This window comes from Salvelinus namaycush, chromosome 28 (genome assembly GCF_016432855.1).
Source record: "Salvelinus namaycush isolate Seneca chromosome 28, SaNama_1.0, whole genome shotgun sequence".
Taxonomy (NCBI): Eukaryota; Metazoa; Chordata; class Actinopteri; order Salmoniformes; family Salmonidae; genus Salvelinus; species Salvelinus namaycush.
Genome location: NC_052334.1, coordinates 43,607,070 through 43,629,704, shown reverse-complemented (window position 1 = coordinate 43,629,704; position 22,635 = coordinate 43,607,070).

Sequence of the window (22,635 nt, the reverse complement as noted above, 5' to 3'; positions counted from 1 at the left end):
ATACATTGAAGCAGAGCGAGAAAAGTGAATACATTGTCAAACTGTATTGGTCACATGTGTTTAACAGATGTTTTTGTGGGTGTAGCGAAATACTTGTGCTTCTAGCTCCGACAGTGCAGTAATATGTAACAAGTAGTGTCTGACAATTACACAACATATAACACAAATCTAGTAAAGGAATGGGATTAAGAATATAAAAATATAATTTCATCCCTGGAATAACCAAGACCACAGGCCAATCTGAGTAGGCTTTGCAAGTTCGCTGTCATGCAGCCTCTTAAGTGCCAGAGAGGAAAAGCCGCTTCGCTAAAGACATGATTGCAGCATTACAGCAAAGAAAACAGCTTGTCTAGCAAGTTTTTTCAAATAATTTCACAAACCAACTTGTTTGAATCCAGGTTCGCTAATTATTGGTTTGATAAGAAAAAAAACGTTGTTCAGTCATGTTACCTAGCTAACAATCTTGTAACTTGACAGTAGGTCTAGCAAAATGATCTGCTACTCATGAGATGTGCCTCAAAAGGTAGGATTTATATAGGCCTAATGTAAGACTAAACTATACTGAACAAAAATATAAATGCAACAATTAAAACTATTTTACAGTTCATGTAAGGAAATCAGTCAATTTTAAATAAATTCCTTTGGCCTCAATCTATAGATTTCAAATGCCTGGGCAGGGACGCAGCCATGGGAGGGCATAGGCCCATCCACTTGGGAGACTGTCCCACCCACTGGGGAGCAATGCCCAGCCAATTTTCCCCACAAAAGGGCTTTATTATAGACCAAAATACTCCTCAGTTTCATCAGCTGTCCAGGTGGCTGGTCTCAGACGATCCCGCAGATGAAGAAGCATGATGTGGAGGTCCTGGGCTAGCATGGTTACACGTGGTCTGCGGTTGTGAGGCCGGTTGGATGTACTGCCAAATTCTCTAAAACGACATTGGTAGAGAAATTCATTCAATTCTCTGGCAACAGCTCTGGAGGACAATCCTGTAGTCAGCATGCCAATGCCACACTCCCTCAAAACTTAAGACATCTGTGGCACTGTGTTGTGTGACAAACTGCACATTTTAGAGTGACTCAAATTCAAATCAAGTTTATTTATAAAGTCCTTCTTACATTAGCTGATATCTCAAAATGCTGTACAGAAACCCAGCCTAAAACCCCAAAGAGCAAGCAATGCAGGTGTAGAAGCACGGTGGCTAGGAAAAACTCCATAGAAAGGCCAGAACCTAGGAAGAAACCTAGAGAGGAACCAGGCTATGAGGGGTGGCCAGTCCTCTTCTGGCTGTGCTGGGTGGAGTGACCGTTTATTGTCCCCAGCACAAGTTGCATCTGTGTAATGATCATGCTGTTTAATCAGCTTCTTGTTATGCCACACCTGTCAGGTGGATGGATTATCTTGGCTAAGGAGAAATGCTCACTAACAGGGATGTAAACATATTGGAGAGAAATAAAATATCCCATATGCACAGAAATCTTATTTCAGCTCATGAAACATGGGATCAACACTTTACATGTGGCATTTGTATTTTTGTTCAGTATATAAAAAAAATCTCTTTCTGGTGCCCCTTAAATTATGCTTGGTGATTAACGTTTTTAAAGTTGGGAGCAGTGTGTGTATGTGTTTGTGGGAGAGAGAGCAGTGTGTGTTTATGAGAGAGGGAGACAGTGTGTGTGAGGGATGGAGGGAGAGAGTGTGTGGGTCTCTTAACTGAAGAGTAAAGAAAATGTAATGTAGTGTTTTCCCCTTACTGCCACAATGACATGCAGATCATTATGCATGTATATTCCTTCCTCCCATTCCTCCAACCAAATCACAGGTAGGCCTTTGCAAATATGATCAAATCAGCCATTTCTATGCAGTATTCTATTATACAAGTGAACAGTGTGAAGTTAAATTCAATATGTGTTGTATTGAGTAGAAGTGTGAATATCAGTGAGAGGTTTTTTGTGTAGCATAAGCACATAACGTTTAGAAACATGAACAAGCGTCAGTGGGGGATGGGACGAACAGGACGCTAGGCAGCTCTGAATTTTTCCCCCCGTGGTGTTGCAATACTACTCGATATTGTGATACTTGGGTTGATATCATATCGTTAGTAAAATGTTGGTATTGTGACAACACTAATATGACCAAAATGTAACCTAGTGTCAGGTTAGATTTGGGTGTGCGTCGGGAAAGGCTATTGAGTAGTAGAGGTGGCCATTCTATCTACTGGACCGGGTGGTCATACAAAGTTCTTCAGAAGGACCATTGAGAGACTGCAGAATGCAAATGGATGGCCATGAAAGGAGATAACAAGATGGCGCGGTTACACACATTCTGTGGGTCAGGTAGTACTTATTTTCTCTATTTTCCAAATGATTTAATGGCTCTTAGTTTTGTTTTTTCCCACCAACTCCTCACTTGATGAACTGATAGTGAAGACATTAGTTTATGTTCTTCCATGTAGGAAATATTAATTGGATAAATGCTTTCTTTGAGATGGTGTTCATTTAATGTTAAAATTAATAAATGCCTTCTTGTTGTCAAATGTGTTAGTGTGGATTGATGCTATTTACCAGCTGAATGAGGATTATGCTACTTCCTATGTCTTGTCCCACAGGTCACATACACCGTTAGTGTAACAGTTATTACCATCCATTACCGTTTGTGTAGCAATCAACGGCCATTACCAGTCACTACACACTGTCGACATAGAGAATATATTATGCACCCAAGAACATGAAACGGCAGCAACTACAAGACCTCACATTAAGGAACAATCCCCAATTGCTCCTCCACGCTCCACGCATGGTCATACTCCGCACACGGCAGGACAAATTCCCATGAAGTTGTACACTCCTATTCAACACTTTCCTATGCTGCAACTGTAAAAGATACTGCACAGCTAAATTAGCATCTGTTTACCCTAATGGAACAGTGCTGCGAGTGCAACACGGGAAGTAATTATAGCCTGATGTCGGCTTCAAAAAGCAAAGGGACATCAATCAAGGCTTAATGGCAAATTAATTACAGCGTGCATACATCTGCATGCTAAATGAGTAAGCCATTTGATTACCTGTTCAAGACAATTTTTCCCCCCGCTGTTGTCGCTTTAAAGCCCTTGTCTTCATGCCCCCTGTGAAACAGTATGTGATTTGGTGCTCTCCTGTTATAAACCTAGGACCCTGTTCAATCAAACCATGAAACTGGTTCTCTAGGGGGAAATAATCACGCATAACATTCTTCTTACACTTCAACTCAGCAAACGATCACAATTGGATTCACAAACTTCAGAAAACTCAGATGTGCAATTGCTTCTCTTATTTTAAGTAAAGAGAAAACCACAGCTTTAGTTGCCTTTATTGCAGCTTATAAGGTGCAATAAATGAGGGGAAAACATACTTTAAAACGTTTTGATTCAAGAACGTTTATTATTGATTGGGCTGATAAATTGAGTCTGACTCGTACCAATTATGAGTCACTCTGCAATATAACTTAAACATCTTCTCTCAGAGGAATGAAAGCAAATGTATCTCACAAAAGTTAAAGAGCCTCACTGATCTGGGAACAGTTGTGTAGACACTGCAGTGAAAGCATCACTGATCTGGGAACACTTGTGTAGACGCTGCAGTGAAAGCATCACTGATCTGGGAACAGTTGTGTAGACACTGCAGTGAAAGCATCACTGATCTGGGAACATTTGTGTAGACACTGCAGTGAAAGCATCACTGATCTGGGAACATTTGTGTAGACACTGCAGTGAAAGCATCACTGATCTGGGAACACTTGTGTAGACACTGCAGTGAAAGCATCACTGACATGGAAAGGCATTTCTATCTTCAATAGCATTCATGTTAATTCTGTGGGATATTGAAAAGTCTAAGAATCTCTCCTGTTTGTACTCTTACCTGAAAACAAATTATAAATACTTACTGGAGATTGTGCTGGAAGATGCTTAATTACCCATAGCCCACAATATATCAACCCTATCCTATCCTTTGTGGTGATTGGAGGGAGACTGGGTGCTGGCTGGGAAAAGGGTATTACTGTAAGTTCAAGTGGGGTTAACCTAAAACGGTTTTCTTGACCATTAGGGTGATCCAACAGTTTGTTTTGGTCTCGTGCTGTCCTAAATGAGAATCTCTGTTTAAAAAGTAATTCCAACACAATGTTTTCAATCCCTCACTTTTTTGAAAAGGTATCTTATATTTTCACCACATCAATTTCCTCACACTCCGGGAAGAAAATGCCAACATAGATTTAGGATCCGGTTACCATCCCTAATTATACAGGAAAACACAGGTGACATTAAATCAGCAACTCTTTGACAAATTATATTTTCTCCCATCGGGCTTTCAGTGCACTTTCTCCATCAGGTGGCAGTATTGTGCCACACGCCAATCATGACAGTTGAATCCTCCTCCGCAGACTGGGTGTTCCATACTCCTCTTAGTACTGCTGCTATTGAACAGTGATTCCTACTGAACTGGCAGCAGTTCTATTGGAGGGAGGCAAAGTAATCCATTCCAGATGTTTCCATTGGCACGTGTGATATCAACGGTGGCTCCTCTGCCCAAATTAAAACATGTTATGTACTCAGTGAGATAATTATCCCTGAGAGACTGTTTTTACACAACCATGTTTCACCCTGAACCTGCAACAAGAAGACACTCCTGCTTAGAGGGGAACCAGACCTAGCTTGTCTTCCAGAGCAGATGGTAGTCTGAAGAATATAATTCCAAGTGTGTGTGTGTGCACCTAAAAAAAAGAAATGTCCTCTCACTGTCAACTGCATTTATTTTCAGGAAACGTAACCTGTGTAAGTATTTATATGAACATAACAATATTCAACAACTCAGACATTAACTGAACAAGTTCCACAGACATGTGACTAACAGAAATGGAATAATGTGTCCCTGAACAAAGGGGGGGTCAAAATCAAAAGTAACAGTCAGTATCTGGTGTGGCCACCAGCTGCATTAAGTACTGCAGTGCATCTCCTCATGGACTGCACCACATTTGCCAGTTATTGCTGTGAGATGTTACCCCACTCTTCCACCAAGGCACCTGCAAGTTCCCTGACATTTCTGGCCCTAGCCTTCACCCTCCGATCCAACTGGTCCCAGACGTGCTCAATGGGATTGAGATCCGGGCTCTTCGCTGGCCATGGCAGAACACTGACATTCCTGTCTTGCAGGAAATCACGCACAGAACGAGCAGTATGGCATTGTCATGCTGCAGGGTCATGTCAGGATGAGCCTGCAGGAAGGGTACCACATGAGGGAGGAGGATGTCTTCCCTGTAACGCACAGCGTTGAGATTGCCTGCAATGACAACAAGCTCAGTCCGATGATGCTGTGACACACCGCCCCAGACCATGACGGACCCTCAACCTCCAAATCGATCCTGCTCCAGAGTACAGGCCTCGGTGTAACGTTCATTCCTTCGATGACAAACGCGAATTCGACCATCACCCATGGTGAGACAAAACCGCGACTCTTCAGTGAAGAGCACTTTTTGCCAGTCCTGTCTGGTCCAGCGACGGTGGGTTTGTGCCCATGTAACGGATGTGAAATGGCTAGCTAGTTAGCTGTGGTGCGCGCTAATAGCGTTTCAATCGGTTACGTCACTCGCTTTGAGACCTTGAAGTAGTGGTTCCCCTTGCTCTGCAAGGGCCGCGGCTTTTGTGGAGCGATGGGTAACGATGCTTCGTGGGTGACTGTTGTTGATGTGTGCAGAGGTTCCCTGGTTCGCGCCCGTGTCGGGGCGAGGGGACGGTCTGAAGTTAAACTGTTACATCCATAGGCGGCGTTGTTGCCGGTGATGTCTGGTGAGGATCTGCCTTACAACAGGCCTACAAGCCCTCAGTCCAGCCTCTCTCAGCATATTGCGGACAGTCTGAGCACTGATGGAGGAATTGTGCGTTCCTGGTGTAACTCGGGCAGTTGTTGTTGCCATCCTGTACCTGTCCCGCAGGTGTGATGTTCGGATGTACCGATCCTGTGCAGGTGTTGTTACACGTGGTCTGCCACTGTGAGGACGATCAGCTGTCAGTCCTGTCTCCCTGTAGCGCTGTCTTAGGCGTCTCCCAGTACGGACATTGCAATTTATTGCCCTGGTCACATCTGCAGTCCTCATGCCTAAGGCACGTTCACGCAGATGAGCAGGGACCCTGGGCATCTTTTCATAACTGTGACCTTAATTGCCTACCGTCTGTAAGCTGCTAGTGTCTTAATGACCGTTCCACAGGTGCATGTATATTAATTGTTTATGGTTCATTCAACAAGCATGGGAAACAGTGTTTAAACCATTTACAATGAATTTTTACGGATTATCTTTGAAAGACAGGGTCCTGAAAAAGGAACGTTTATTTTTTTGCTGAGTTTATGTGCATTCCCAGTCTGCCTAATGTAATTGTTCCTGGAAATGTATATAGTATGTATAAGCTGGAAGTAGAAGCCTAAGTGTTGTCCATTAGTTTACTCCAATTAGGAGAGGGGTGGTAGGGTTAGGGGAAAATTATATTTAAAAAATATTATAGTGTTAGGGGAAAATCTTTTTTACTTGTGCACTGGGGCCTCCCGCTCCTCTTTCTATTCTGGTTTGAGACAGTTTGCGCTGTTTGCGCGGTTTTGGAGCCACTGCTCCAAAACCGCCATAAAAAAAGCCAGACTACGGTTTGCAACTGCACATGGGGACAAAGATCGTACTTTTTGGAGAAATGTCTTCTGGTCTGATGGAACAAAAATAGAACTGTTTGGCCATAATGACCTTTGTTATGTTTGGAAGGAAAAGGGGGTGGCTTGCAAGCCTGAAGAACACCATCCCAACCGTGAAGCATGGGGGTGGCAGTATCATGTTGTGGGGGTGCTTTGCTGCAGGAGGGACTGGTGCACTTCACAAAATTGATGGCATTATGTGGATATATTGAAGCAACATCTCAAGACATCAGTCAGGAAGTTAAAGCTTGGTCGCAAATGGGTCTTCCAAATTGATAATGACCCCAAGCATTTTTCCTATTTTGCTGCCTCTATAAGCTTGGCACATCTAGCTACTGGGATTTTTGCCCATTCTTCAAGGCAAAACTGCTCCAGCTCCTTCAAGTTGGATGGGTTCTGTTGGTATACAGCAATCTTTAAGGTCACACCACAGATTCTCAATTGGATTGAGGTCTGGGCTTTGAATAGGCCATTCCAAGACATTTAAATGTTTCCCCTTACACCACTCAAGTGTTGCTTTAGCAGTATGCTTAGGGTCATTGTCCTGCTGGAAGGTGAACCTCCGTCCCAGTCTCAAATCCCTGGAAGACTGAAACAGGTTTCCCTCAAGAATTTCCCTGTATTTAGCGCCATCATCATTCCTTCAATTCTGTCCAGTTTCCCAGTCCCTGCCGATGGAAAAACATACCCACAGCATGATGCTGCCACCACCATGCTTCACTGTGGGGATGGTGTTCTCGGGGGGATGAGAGGTGTTTGCGGGGTTTGCGACAGACATAGCGTTTTCCTTGATGGCCAAAAAGCTACATTTTAGTCTCATCTGACCAGAGTACCTTCGTCCATATGTTTGGGGAGTCTCCCACATGCCTTTTGGCGAACACCAAACGTGTTTGATTATTTTTTTCTTTAAGCAATGGCTTTTTTCTTGCCACAATTCCGTAAAGCCCAGCTCTGTGGAGTGTACGGCTTTAAGTGGTCCTATGGACAGATACTCCAATCTCCGCTGTGGAGCTTTGCAGCTCCTTCAGGGTTATCTTTGGTCTCTTTGTTGCTTCTCTGATTAATGCCCTCCTTGCCTGGTCCGTGAGTTTTGGTGGGCGGCTCTCTCTTGGCTGTTGTGGTACCATATTCTTTCCATATTTTAATAATAGATTTAATGGTGCTCCGTGGGATGTTCAAAGTTTCTGATTTAAAAAATTTGGAACCCAACCCTGATCTGTACTTCTCCCAAAAACTTTGTCCCTGACCTGTTTGGAGAGCTCCTTGGTCTTCATGGTGCCGCTTGCTTGGTAGTGCCCCTTGCTTAGTGGTGTTGCAGACTCTGGGGCCTTTCACAACAGATGTGTGTAGATATTCTGAGCTCATGTGACACTTAGATTGCACACAGGTGGACTTTATTTAACTAATTATGTAACTTCTGAAGGTAATTGGTTGCACCAGATCTTATTAGGGGCTTCATAGCAAAGGGTGTGAATACATATTCCTGCACCATTTTTCCATTTAAAGTTATAATTATTTATTTTTTTAAACAAGTAATTTTCTTCATTTCACTTCACCAATTTAGACTATTTTGTGTATGTCCATTACATGAAATCCAAATTTAAAAATCAATTTAAATTACAGGTTGTAATGCAACCAAATAGGAAAAACTTCAAGGGGGATGAATAATTTTGCAAGGCACAGTATGTCTAGATTCAGTGGTGAGATGTAATCCGATGTCAGTCATTGAATCGTCACTCGCCGTCATGGAGCTTATATTGAGCCAGTTTGCTACAGCAGGGGGAAAAATTGGTACTTTTACAACCACAAGCGGCATATCACAAAACAGCTCATAACGTCTCCCAGTAAACACTAAAGTAGACGCCGCTTTCTGGTGCTACAATGACATGAGTCCCATTGAGACCAGCCATGTGCAACCACATTCCATTAGAGGGTTTTAAGAGCTCACCCACTCCCTTTAGTTTAGATTGAATTAATGTGAGAAGAACACATTTTCACACTGACAGCCAACCACGATTTGAGTCAATCCCACGCCTACACGGCACCATATTTTCATTCACCTCTCTCTCTCTCTCTGAGGCATTACTGAACCCTGTCCCTTGCCATCTCCAGCAGTAAGAGAGAGTGAGAGGAAGGAGGAAGAGGGCTTTTGTCACTTCAACATATTAACCTCTGGGCAAAAACTGGTTGAATCAATGTTGTTTCCACGTAATTTCAAACCAAGAAATCTGTGTGATAATGTAGAAATAATGTGGAAAACAGTATTTTTTCCACCCAACTTTTAACTTAGATCCAATGACATGGTGAAATGTTTTGTTGATTTCACATTGAATTCCCTCAAATCAAATCCAATTTTATTGGTCACATACACATATTTAGCAGATGTCATTGCGGGTGTAGCAAAATGCTTGTGTTCCTAGCTCCAACACTACAGTAGTATCTAACAATTCACAACAATACACACGTAAAAGAATGAAATAAATAAATATTAGGACGAGCAATGTCTGAGTGGCATTGACTAAAATACAGTAGAATACAGTTGAAGTTGGAAGTTTACATACACCTTAGCCAAATACATTTAAACTCAGTTTTTCACAATTCCTGAATCCTAGTAAAAATTCCCTGTCTTAAGTCAGTTAGGATCACCACTTTATTTTAAGAATGTGAAATGTCAGAATAATAGTAGAGAGAATGATTTATTTCAACTGGGTCAGAAGTGTACATACAATCAATTAGTATTTGGTAGCATTGCCTATAAATTGTTAAAATTGGGTCAAACATTTTGGGTAGCTTTCCACAAGCTTCCCACAATAAGTTGGGTGATTTTGGCCCATTCCTCCTGACAGAGATGGTGTAACTGAGTCAGGTTTGTAGGGCTCCTTGCTCGCACACGCTTTTTCAGTTCTGCCCACACCTTTTCTATGGGATTGAGGTCAGGGCTTTGTGTTGGCCACTCCAATACCTTAACTTTGTTGTCCTTAAGCCATTTTGCCACAACTCTGGAAGTATGCTTGGGGTCATTGTCCATTTGGGACCAAGCTTTAACTTCCTGACTGATGTCTTGAGATGTTGCTTTAATATATCCACATAATTTTCCTGCCTTATGATGCAATCTATTTTGTGAAGTGCACCTGTCCCTCCTGCAGCAAAGCACCCCCACAACATGATGCTGCCACCCCCATGCTTCACGGTTGGGATGGTGTTCTTCGGCTTGCAAGACTCCCCGGCTTGCAAAGAAAAAGCCATATCTCAGACTGGCCAATAAAAATAAAAGATTAAGATGGTCAAAAGAACACAGACACTGGACAGAGGAACTCTGCCTAGAAGGCCAGCATCCCGGAGTCGCCTCTTCACTGTTGAAGTTGAGACTGGTGTTTTGCGGGTACTATTTAATGATGCTTCCAGTTGAGGACTTGTGAGGCGTCTGTTTTTCAAACTAGACACTAATGTACTTGTCCTCTTGCTCAGTTGTGCACCGGGTTCTCCCACTCCTCTTTCTATTCTGGTTAGAGCTAGTTTACGCTGTTCTGTGAAGGGAGTAGTACACAGCGTTGTACCAGATCTTCAGTTTCTTGGCAATTTCTCGCATGGAATAACCATAATTTCTAAGAACAAGAATAGACTGACGAGTTTCAGAAGAAAGTCTTTGTTTCTGGCCATTTTGAGCCTGTAATGGAACCCATAAATGCTGATGCTCCAGATACTCAACTAGTCTAAAGAAAGCCAGTTTTATTGCTTCTTTAATCAGAACAACATTTTTCAGCTGTGCTAGTTTCCTGAAAAGAGCTCTACAGTACTATTAAGCCTATGATATGAATTATAGGGAGGGTGTACTGTTTCTGTGTGTTAATGTGTATGTGTGTTTTCATTTAACTTTTCTTTTCCAAACCTTTCCCTTGAGACATAAAAAAAAAGATGGGAAGGAAGTTGTGTTGGGGAGAGAGTTGAGTTATTGACTAGATTGGTGAGGGTCGGGCCTGTAATCGAACCCACAAATGCTGATGCTCCAGATACTCAACTAGTCTAAAGAAGGCCCGTTTTATTGCTTCCTTAATCAGCACAACAGTTTTTCAGTTGTGCTAACATAATTGCAAAAGGGTTTTATAATGATCAATTAGCCTTTTAAAATGATGAACTTGGATTAGCTAACAAGTTGGCTAACAATTGGAACACAGGAGTGATGGTTGCTGATAATGGACCTTTGTACGCCTATGTAGATATTCCATTACAAATCAGCTGTCTCCAGCTACAATAGTCATTGACAACATTAACAATGTCTACACTGTATTTCTGATCAATTTGATGTTATTTTAATGGATTTTTTTTTGTTGCAAAAATAAGGACATTTCTAAGTGACCCCAAACTTTTGAACGGTAGTGTATGTGACCCGTTTCAGGAAACTAGGCGTATGTCGCGGGTCACTAGAACCATTTGAACGTAAACTTTTTTTGTTGGCAGAAATGCCTTCTCAAATGTGAACTTTCATGTTACTAAATAACAAACTTGTATGCCATCAGTAAATATGAATCAAATTGTAAAATTACGAACCTAGTTTAGCCACAGAAAAAGACAGCAACTTCCCACTAGCCATGATTGGCTGAGAAAATGAGTGGGCTGGACATGCCGAGAGATGAGTTTGGATTGGTCTGCCATATAGTACGCCTCTGTCTATTTGAGCTGGTCAGTTTTTCTAGGTAATCCTCTCAACTGCAGCTTTTAAAAAATGTATCGCATAGTAATTCTGCATAAGCCTAATGTCAAGTTAAAGTGTACTGTTAGCTACCTAACGTTCAGTGTATGCTCTCCACTTTCTGGAGGCCCGGGTTTGGAAATCAGTGGAATTCATGTAATATAGCTAAGGAGATGGAGAACACCTGTCTCCGGATTACAACCATGGCATCTGACAGGAGACATGTCCATCGATGATGTATACGGGTAATATAGTCTAGCTAGCGTCATGAGTTGGGATTATGGTTTATTGTTTCGCTAGCTAGCTACATGTTTTAAACAGGATCGGTGAGTCCCCCACGGGACGGTTGAGCTAACGTAGGCTAATGTGATTAGCATGAGGTTGTAAGTAACGCAAACATTTCTCAGGACATAGACATATCTAATAATGGCAGAAAGCGTAAATTCTTGTTAATCTAACTGCACTGTCCAATTTACGGTAGCTGTTACAGTGAAAATACCATGCTATTGATTGAGGAGAGTGCACAGTTATGAACTTGGAAATATAATAATAAACCAATTAGGCACATTTGGGCAGTCTTGTTACACAACTTTGATCAGAAATGCAATGGTTCATTGGATCAGTCTAAAAGTTTGCACATTCACTGCTGCCATCTATTGGCCAAAATCGAAATTGCTCCTGAGCTGGAATAATGCATTATTGCCTTTCTCTTCCATTTCAAAGATGATGGTACAAAAAATATTTTTTTTAAACACGTTTTTTTCTTTGTATTATGTTTTACCAGATCTAATGTGTTATATTCTCCTACATTAATTTAACATTTCCACAAACTTCAAAGTGGTATCAAGAATATGCATATCCTTGCTTCAGGTCCTGAGGTACAGGCAGTTAAGATTTGGGTATGTCATTTTAGGTGCAAATGTAAAAAAAAAAAAAAAAAAAAAATCTTAAGAAGTTAACAAAAGCATCCACTATGCAAGTATCCATTTCAATAGAATGTCACTGCAACAACTGTTGATAGACGTACTAGCTGGTAAATTTGCTCTGGCTATCTACTCCAATTTCACACGAAGGTAAAGATAGTATAGCTAGCTACATTTACAGATATTACACATTTCTAATTTTGACAAAGTGGTTCATGTTAAAGTGTACTGTTAGCTAGCTAATGTTAGCTGGCTGGCTCGCTAGCTAACGTTATTCAGACCCATTTGCTTGACTAGTTATAGCCTAATGTTAGCTAACATTGAACCTGGTTGGTTAGATACCTGAAGATTCTTGCAGGGTAGTAATGTCAGGTCCAAACGCCAACAGGTAAGTCCAAAACAGTCCAGCTCATACACAGTAAATCCAGCCAATATATATTGGCCCTTTCTCTATGCTTCACAGCTCCTTCCAGCCCTCTCTCTCTCTTCCTGGTTTGTCTTGACCCTTTATCTGTGGGTCGGCCCCACCTTCTGAGGGTTCCCCTTGCTTCTGGGAATTGCAGTCAGCCATTTTGTGATCTGTAGTTCTGTTCGGGGTGGCCATTTTAGTGATAGGACAGAGCCCGTTTATTAGTTCTGCTCTCACATATCTGCCATTCATCACTCGACCCCCTTCTTTGCCACACTAGCCAATGTTAGCCAGTTAGCTTGGGTGCTTGACTGCTGTTGTGAGGTCAGAACGTTCGGATCAACCCTACTCCTCGGTCAGAGCGTCCAGTGTGTGCTTGAACGCTCCGAGAGCGAAACGCTCTGAATTTACGAATGGACAATCTGACAACACAGTTGCAGTGACCAACGCTCTGGATAACATAACAGCCTGATCAGCTCTGCTAAACGAGTAATGTTCAGTGAGCTGTTCTCTCATTTGTGTCTGGAAGTAGCTAGCAAGTTAGCTTGGGTGCCTGACTCCTTTTTTTTTTAATTAATTTTTAAATATTTTTTTAATTATTATGATGAACAAAACAAATACAAAAACAGAAATATACAAACAAGAGTACATAAACCTGACATTGGTATTACATATCGAGATACATTGTATAATTTGTCATAGAGTTTTATGGTACGTATTGCTTTTTTGTTTTTACACTTACTGATAATTTTAGAATTTAAATATGATTTTATCTTAAACAATGTGAAGAGGGGTTTGTTTTCCGCCCACTTCATTTTATGGATAAAGAATCTGCCATGAAAAATAAACAAATTAACAATGAAAGTTAAATCAGGGTCCATATAATTTGGATCAAAATAAAGTCTTTCAAATAAACATTAAAATTAAATCTTCTAAATCACTCCAAAATCTTCTGACATAAAAACAGTCCCAAAATAAATGGCCACTCTGGGTCACAACCACAAAATACAAATTTTTTGTCAATAGCTATTTTGAATCTGTGTATAATAAAAGGTATCAGGAATCAAGGTAAGACCCAAGTGCAGACTGTGTGAAGTAACAATGTGTATTGTAACCACAGGGGCAGGCGAACGACAGGTCAAGGCAGGCAGGGGTCGATAATCCAGAGCAGAGGCCAAGGTACAGGACGGCAGGCAGGCTCAGGTCAGGCAGTGGGCGTGTACAGGGTCAGATCAGGCAAGGGTCTAAAACCAGGAGGATGAGAAAAGAGAGACTAGGGATAAACAGGAGCTGAGACAAACCGCTGGTAGGCTTGAACAAATAAGATGAACTGGCAACAGACAGACAGAAAACACAGGTATAAATATACAGGGGAAGATGGGCGACACCTGGAGGAGGGTGGAGGCATTCACAAGGACAGGTGAAACAGCTCAAGGCGTGACAAAAGGTCTTTACAGGGGTGCTTGACTGCTGTTGTTAGTACAAAATGCCCGGATCAACCCTTAAAGAGATGGGTGGAGCTAAAGCTTAAGAGAGTGTGAATGATGCTGAATGGGTGTAGACAAAGAAGGCCTCTCCAGTAGTAGTACCAAAACGTTCAAAGGCCATTTTCTCAAAAGTGAGTTTACAAGTTTATCAACTTTCAAAGCAAAATTACTTTCCCATTGTTCCTCAAATGCAGTGTATGATACAACATTTTGTAGCTCTGAGTCTCTACTTTTATCCAATGTAAAAAAAAAACACTATTTCAAATTTTGCGACATAAGACCGATTTGAGCCAGTCGGTCACATGCAGTGCCTTGCAAAAGTATTCATCCCCCTTGGCGTTTTTCCTATTTTTTTGCATTACAACCTGTAATTTAAATCGATTTTTATTTGGATTTCATGTAATGGACATACACAAAATAGTCCAAGTTGGTGAAGTGAAATGAAAAAAATAACTTGTTTCAAAAGAAAAGGAAATCCCACATATGCTGAGCACTTGTTGGCTGTTTCTCCTTCACACTGTGGTCCGACTCATCCCAAACCATCTCAATTTGGTTGAGTTACGCAGCCTAGAGGTATGTTGGGTCATTGTCCTGTTGAAAAACAAATGATAGTCCCACTAAGCCCAAACCAGATAGGATGGCGTATTGCTTCAGAATGCTGTGGTAGCCATGCTGGTTAATTGTGCCTTGAATTCTAAATAAATCACAGACAGTGTCACCAGTAAAGCACCCCCACACCATAACACCTCCTCCTCCATGCTTTACGATGGGAAATACACAAGCGGAGATCATTCGTTCACCCACACCGCGTCTCACAAAGACACAGCAGTTGGAACCAAAAATTTCCGATTTGGACTCCCGACCAAAGGACAAATTTCCACCGGTCTAATGTCCATTGCTCGTGTTTCTTGGCCGAAGCAAGTCTGTTCTTCTTATTGCTGTCCTTTAGTAGTGGTTTCTTTGCAGCAATTCGACCATGAAGGCCTGATTCTCCTCTGAACAGTTGATGTTGAGACATTTCTGTTACTTGAACTCTGTGAAGCATTTATTTGGGCTGCAATTTCTGAGGCTGGTAACTCTAATGAACTTATCCTCTGCAGCAGGGGTAACTCTGGGTCTTCCATTCCTGTGGCGGTCCTCAGGAGAGCCAGTTTCATCATAGCAATTGATGGTTTTTGCGACTGCACTTGTAGAAACTTCGTATTGACTGACCTTCATGTCTAAAAGGAATGATGGACTGTCGTTTTTCTTGCCATAATATGGACTTGGTATTTTACCAAATAGGGCTATCTTCTCTATACCCCCCCCCCCCCCCCCCCCACACACACACCATGTCACAACACAACTGATTGGCTTAAACGCATTAAGAAGGAAAGAAATTCCACAAATTAACTTTTAAGAAGGCACACCTGTTAATTGAAATGCATTCCAGGTGACTACCTCGTGAAGCTGGTTGAGAGAGGGCCAAGCGTGTGCAAAGCTGTCATCAAGTTAAAGGGCGGCTATTTGAAGAATCGCAAATATAAAATATATTTTGATTTGTTTAACACTTTTTTGGTTACTACATGATTCCATATGTATTTTGATATTGTTGAGGTCTTCACTATTATTATACAATGTAGAAAATAGTAAAAATAAAGAAAAACCCTTGAATGAGTAGGTGTTCTAAAACTTTTGACAGGTAGTGTAGATAAATAGTGAATGTCATCTCACTGTTTTACTCCTCTCAGACTTGATATTTCAATAAAGCTTTGGTGATTATGATTAATTTCCAAGTGGTCTCACAAGTCAAACCCTTTATCGTAGGTCTTGACTAGCTTACTTAATTGCATTGGGTAGGACAAAAAGAAAACAGCCTTCATTGAGAGGAGGAAAGGCTTTTTAATCAAATAAAACTAAATGGGAAACAACATTATTAAAAAAAAATTGTAAATAGGAAGTACACAGGCACCAAAAGCACATTGCTATTGTTCCATGCGCATATGGACGGTGTGCGTCATGGCTAGATAGGCTGCGTTTCCGCTGTCAAAATGCCATGACTAACCGGGTTACCAATAAAACCAGCTTTTGGTTGGTCTTATATATACACTGCTCAAAAAAATAAAGGGAACACTTAAACAACACAATGTAACTCCAAGTCAATCACACTTCTGTGAAATCAAACTGTCCACTTAGGAAGCAACACTGATTGACAATAAATTTCACATGCTGTTGTGCAAATGGAATAGACAAAAGGTGGAAATTATAGGCAATTAGCAAGACACCCCCAATAAAGGAGTGATTCTGCAGGTGGTGACCACAGACCACTTCTCAGTTCCTATGCTTCCTGGCTGATGTTTTGGTCACTTTTGAATGCTGGCGGTGCTCTCACTCTAGTGGTAGCATGAGACGGAGTCTACAACCCACACAAGTGGCTCAGGTAGTGCAGCTCATCCAGGATGGCACATCAATGCGAGCTGTGGCAAGAAGGTTTGCTGTGTCTGTCAGCGTAGTGTCCAGAGCATGGAGGCGCTACCAGGAGACAGGCCAGTACATCAGGAGACGTGGAGGAGGCCGTAGGAGGGCAACAACCCAGCAGCAGGACCACTACCTCCGCCTTTGAACAGGAGGAGCACTGCCAGAGCCCTGCAAAATGACCTCCAGCAGGCCACAAATGTGAATGTGTCAGCATATGGTCTCACAAGGGCTCTGAGGATCTCATCTCGGTACCTAATGGCAGTCAGGCTACCTCTGGCGAGCACATGGAGGGCCCTGAATGTCATATTGCTTATTGAGAATTAGTTGCTTATTATATCTTGATGTGTGCCCTTTGCTGCGTCCCTGCTTCTCTGCTGGGCGCGCAATATCAAGTACGCCTAATGGGGTCTCAATCAAATTATCCATGGCCTATATACTATAGGCTATAGGCCTAGGCTATACGAAGAGCATGCTCGGAGAAGCACAGGGCAATGTAACATTTCTAAGAAAATGTACTTTGAGTGTTTTGAGCTGCTGGGAAGGTGTATATACAACGAAGCTACACTGCATTACACACTGCAATGGATAGGCTATCCCAATCATGAGCCCTGGCCCACAATATCTGTGTGCGAGGACTAGGCCTACTGATGTCCTGTTCAGTTTGAGAGAGAGAGCCCGAAGATGAGGAGGACCGGAGGTAAGTTTGCTACTGCTATAATAGATTTTAATAAAAACAATATGTTTCAATGTCCATAACGAAGCTATGTATCAGAGCTATTGACCTCACAATAAGCCATATTCGAGTAATTTACATAACATTACTATGAAGCAGCAGGCCCGGAGGACAGCTCATGGTATCCTATTTCTGGAAGTCCTAATTAATTTAAACGGTCTTTATTTTATTTTGGACTTTAGGACACTAACAAGAGGGTTTTGTGTTGGAGCATTTTTCTTCAAGAAAAAAGAGGTAGTATGCCTACCTGTTTGACAGACGAAATGATAGTCTACTATACATAGATTTTGTAAACCAATTCCTTCAGTCACCATGCACTCCTTCAATATCTCAGTGTCAGTGAGTGAAGGGCTAGGCGTGTTAAGTTAAAACCAGGGCTCGAAGTGAGGGTGTGGCTAAAAGCATAAACCTACCCCTTGTTAAGTTTAAGATTTTGAAAAAAATGAAATGCACCAGATTATATAAACAGATTTTAAACAATGCTTTAGTCCGCAATGCTTTATGCTAGAAACTAGCTGTAAAATGCTGGGGAAAGACGTGGCTCCGATGCATATGGGATATCAATGGGTTGTCTTTATGACGTTCAAAGGCTGCACTACAACCTTCTATAGCCGAGGATACCAAAAATGTACTTTGCTTGGGAAGAAATGTGTGATTCTGTGGCTATCAATTGACGATCCACATTTCAACAGGCTGTTAAACAACATAGGAACTCTAAATCAGTCAGGAGCAAGCCAGGAAGATATGAAAATGAATGATTTAGGCTATATTATTATAATTTCAAGGCTATAGCCTGCAAAGCATTTGTGACACGCTACAGGCTGGCAGGATCGCTCAGAATTTCAACAACAGCACACAGCACTTCAACAGCATGCTTATAAATATTGCATTTCGGATGTATAAAATTAAATTTCAAAAAAACATTACTTAGAATGAAATAATAATAAAACAAAATAAGGCCTTATTCGGCTATACAGTCATTCTACAGTGCCTTTGATATCACTTTTAGAAACATGAGTTTGGCCAGTCTTTGGTTTGAGGATCATGCGGTGAGCTATGCATTCCTAGTTTGTTAATTTAGCCTAGCAGTTACAAGTACATATAGGCCTACCTGATGATATAAATGCATATAGGCTTACCTGCTGTGTTAAAAAAAACAAATGGCTTTTTCTCGAATTCATTGTTGATCAGATACTTCAGTTGGTACTGGTTGTGCAAAATGTTAATAGTGGATAGACAACTTCAGCACTGTTCCAAACTTAGACTATTCTATCAATAGCCTCTGTATAGAAATCACAACCTTTCTGGTGCTGCAGCGTGCACTCATTCATTGTCAAGCTCTGTTGTGGTAGTAACTTACACAAAGCTTGAAGGGACACTTCTTTCATGGAATAAGATTTGACATATTAGTGTTGTTTGGCTCATGACGTTTCATCAAGTTCAGGGGGTCCACCCTTGAGTGTCAAAAAAAGAGTAGCCTCACATATTAGGACAACTCAACAATACCTCAGTGACACTCCACAATTATTACATAAGCATGAACCAACCTCGTGCAACGTTGAGAGTTTGGAGGGCTGGAAAGGGCCCTGAACATCTCCTAAAAGCTTCTGTCACTTCTAATCACAGACTGATTCTGCAGCCAGGGGAAGTTGACGGATTTTATGCACAGTCAGTTCCAATGCTCACCCCGTGTCACTGTCCGTGGTGCTGAAATGACAGCATCATTATAGGGGAGAAGGACTCATTTCCAGTCATGGGTTGTGTCGCAAAAGGCACCCTATTCCTACTACTTTTGACCAGGGGAATAGTCCACTAGCCCTGGTCAAAAGTAGTGGACTATTATAGGGAGTAGTGATCCATTTGAGATGCACACCATGGTGCCTGGGCAGAACAGAGGCAATGGGACAAGCAATGCTTATCATTGTCGATGTCTATTTATTGTGAGGATTTCTTTGATTGCCCCCTAGGCCAAATTCACAGACAACATTTTCCTGGACCAAATTCAAACGACAACCATCGTTAGACACATTAAAGCATCGGTGTCTAGGATGTCGATCGTGGTCGACCAGTAGACCGCATAAAAGTTTTCAAAATGTATGCACAAAAAATATATATTTTGGCAATTCACAGCGTTACCATCGAGTCTGCTTTAAAGTAATGTGATCCACAGTTCTGAAGCACAGTGTGCTTTGCTTACAGGTTAGTTTCTTTCTCGAATTTTACTGCACAGCCAACATATTTTTAAAAACTGCTTGATTGACATAAAATTGGACCAACCTGTGACACTATAGTTGCTACATTTGTTTTCCAAACTGTCGCTATCATAGCAACCGTCTGCAATTAGTATGTTTACATTTCCACTATTGCGAGACCTGTAATAGAATATTCTTTGTTGTTCCAGTGGTAGTTGTTTTTTTTCTATGAAGTTGCGGTTACATTGTTAATATGAGTGCTGGATCAAGCAGCAAGAAACCGAAGGAAGATTAATTTTTTAACCACAACAAATTCTAAATGTGTGTGTCTGATCTGCCATTCAAGCGTAGCTCTTGCTAAGAAGGGAAATGCCGAGAGGCTTTTCAGAACTGTTCGCAAGAAATATGAAAGTGACTTTCCAGCTAAAAGTGAACTACGTAAGAGAAAAGTAAAAGAGTTGAGTCTCAACTAGCTGCCCAACAATCAATCTTTACAAGGCCCAGCTCAAAATCAAAGGCAGCCATGAGTCGCAATACTAGCAAAGCACAGTAAACCTTTCCAGGATGGAGAAATGGTAAAAGAGGTATTTTTAGAGGTAGCAGAATCATTGTTTGATGATTTCAAAAATACATCAGAAATCGTTTACGCTATTAAGGATGTTCAGCTATCCAGAAATAGTTATACGGCGCGGTGAAATGATGGATGAGGAATTGAGGGAGCATCTTAAAAAAGATATATATGAGTGCGTGTTCTTTTCACTTCAATTTGACTAGTCGACAGACGTGATCGATACGTCTCAGTTGTACATTTTCATCACAATGGTGTTTGAAAATATGACTGCCAAAGAGGAACTGCTCAAAATCATATCGTTGAAAGGAAAAAATCGAGGGGAGAATATTTTTGTGGCATTCAAGGACTTTATTAATAGCACTCAGTTACCCATTTACAAACTTCAGTGAGTCATCAAGTCAAAATACAGGTCCACTCTAACAGATGATCACCTGGACACCTGCTTGAGGCTTGCAATCAGTAGCTACAACCCAGACTATGCAAAGCTTGATGACAGCATGCAGTGCAAATCATCCAATCAATAAGGTGAAACGTTATTTAATATTGGCTGGGGTAGAATGAATGCGTTAGGAAGAGGGTGGGAAAAGTATATCCTATTTAACTAAAGTCTGGGCACCCCTGCATTAAAGGGAATAACAAGTAGGAGTCAGGTCCGATACAATTAGGGCCCTTGTGTCATTGATAACTTGACAAAACATAGAATCCTCAATGCGTTACAGTAAATAAAGTTAACAGTTGTGCAAAAATGGCCATTGTTTTTACCAACCTACATGTCATGTGAAGAATTATTTAATTGTAACTGCTTGCAATAGAACACTATACACTTACGTAAAAAAAAATATTATAGAATGAGACGGGGTAAAGTGCATGAGATCTACTCTTAACTAGAAGGCAATAATTGCCTCCAAACCAACATGTAGTATAAAAGCATTGCTAAAAAACTGTCTGTCATCTGTTTGAGCTTCAGAACCTTTTTACTTCTAAGAGCACAAGCAGACACCACCCACCTATACCTGAAGGAGTTAAGATCTTCATTAAAATGAGAGATGGTTCTCTTTTCTTACATCACTGTCTTTTTATCTTCTCCAGTGTGTGAATACATCCATTAAATTGGATTCCAGGCCTCTAGGGAGTGACAGGCAGGGAGGTATTTACTCCAGGAATGCAGTGGGATGGGCATTTTGGGAGGCAGGAAAACGGGCTCAGTTGTTACAACATGGATATGTGGTCCTTTTAAGCCCAATTTCCACAACCTGAGTCACTGATGTGTTTTACCACAGTCAATTGAGTTGTTACTCCCAGTTAAATGTTTATTAGACCAGCCCAGTGTAGAGCGCAAAAATAAAACAGCTTGATTGTCTGTGGGCCTCAATTCATGATAACAAGTGTCATTCTTGAGTGTGCGAATCATGCTGTAGCAAATTTGTGAATTAACTGGTCCGACACTACAACGGAAAACTGTAACATACAGTTATTTTGAGTATTTAACAGTAAAATACTCTGAAATGGTTTACTGCAGCATACTGTAAATGATGGTGCATTGTGGGAAAATGCTGTGGGTGGGGAAATAATTGCTGTATTTCGAATGGTACTGTACTGAACACAAATATAAAGGCCACATGTAAAGTGTTGATCCCATGTTTATATACAGTACCAGTCAAAAGTTTGGATACACCAACTCATTCAAAGGTTTTTCTTTATGTTTTACTATTTTCTACATTGTAGAATAATAGTGAAGACATCAAAACTATGAAATAACACATATGGAATCATGTAGTAAGCAAAAAAGTCTTAAACAAATCTTTGAGATTCTTTGACGTAGCCACCCTTTGCCTTGATGACAGCTTTGCACACTCTTGGCAAAATATATTTTGATTTGTTTCACACTTTTTTTGGTTTCTACATGATTCCATATGTGTTATTTCATAGTTTTGATCAAATCAAATGTATTTATAAAGCCCTTCTTGCATCAGCTGATGTCACAAAGTGCTGTACAGAAACCCAGCCTAAAACCCCAAACAGCAAGCAATGCAGGTGTAGAAGCACGGTGGCCAGGAAAAACTCCCTAGAAAGGCCGGAACCTAGGAAGAAACCTAGAGAGGAACCAGGCTATGAGGGGTGGCCAGTCCTCTTCTGTGGCTGTGCCGGGTGGTGATTATAACAGAACATGGCCAAGATGTTCAAATGTTCATAGATGACCAGCAGGATCAAATAATAATAATCACAGTGGTTGTAAAGGGTGCAACAGGTCAGCACCTCAGGAGTAAATGTCAGTTGGCTTTTCATAGCCGATCATACAGAGTATCTCTACCGCTCCTGCTGTCTCTAGAGAGTTGAAAACAGGTAGGTAGCACGACCGGTGAACAGGTCAGGGTTCTATAGCCACAGGCAGAACAGTTGAAACTGGAGCAGCAGCACTGCCAGGTGGACTGGGGACAGCAAGAAGTCATCAGGCCAGGTAGTCC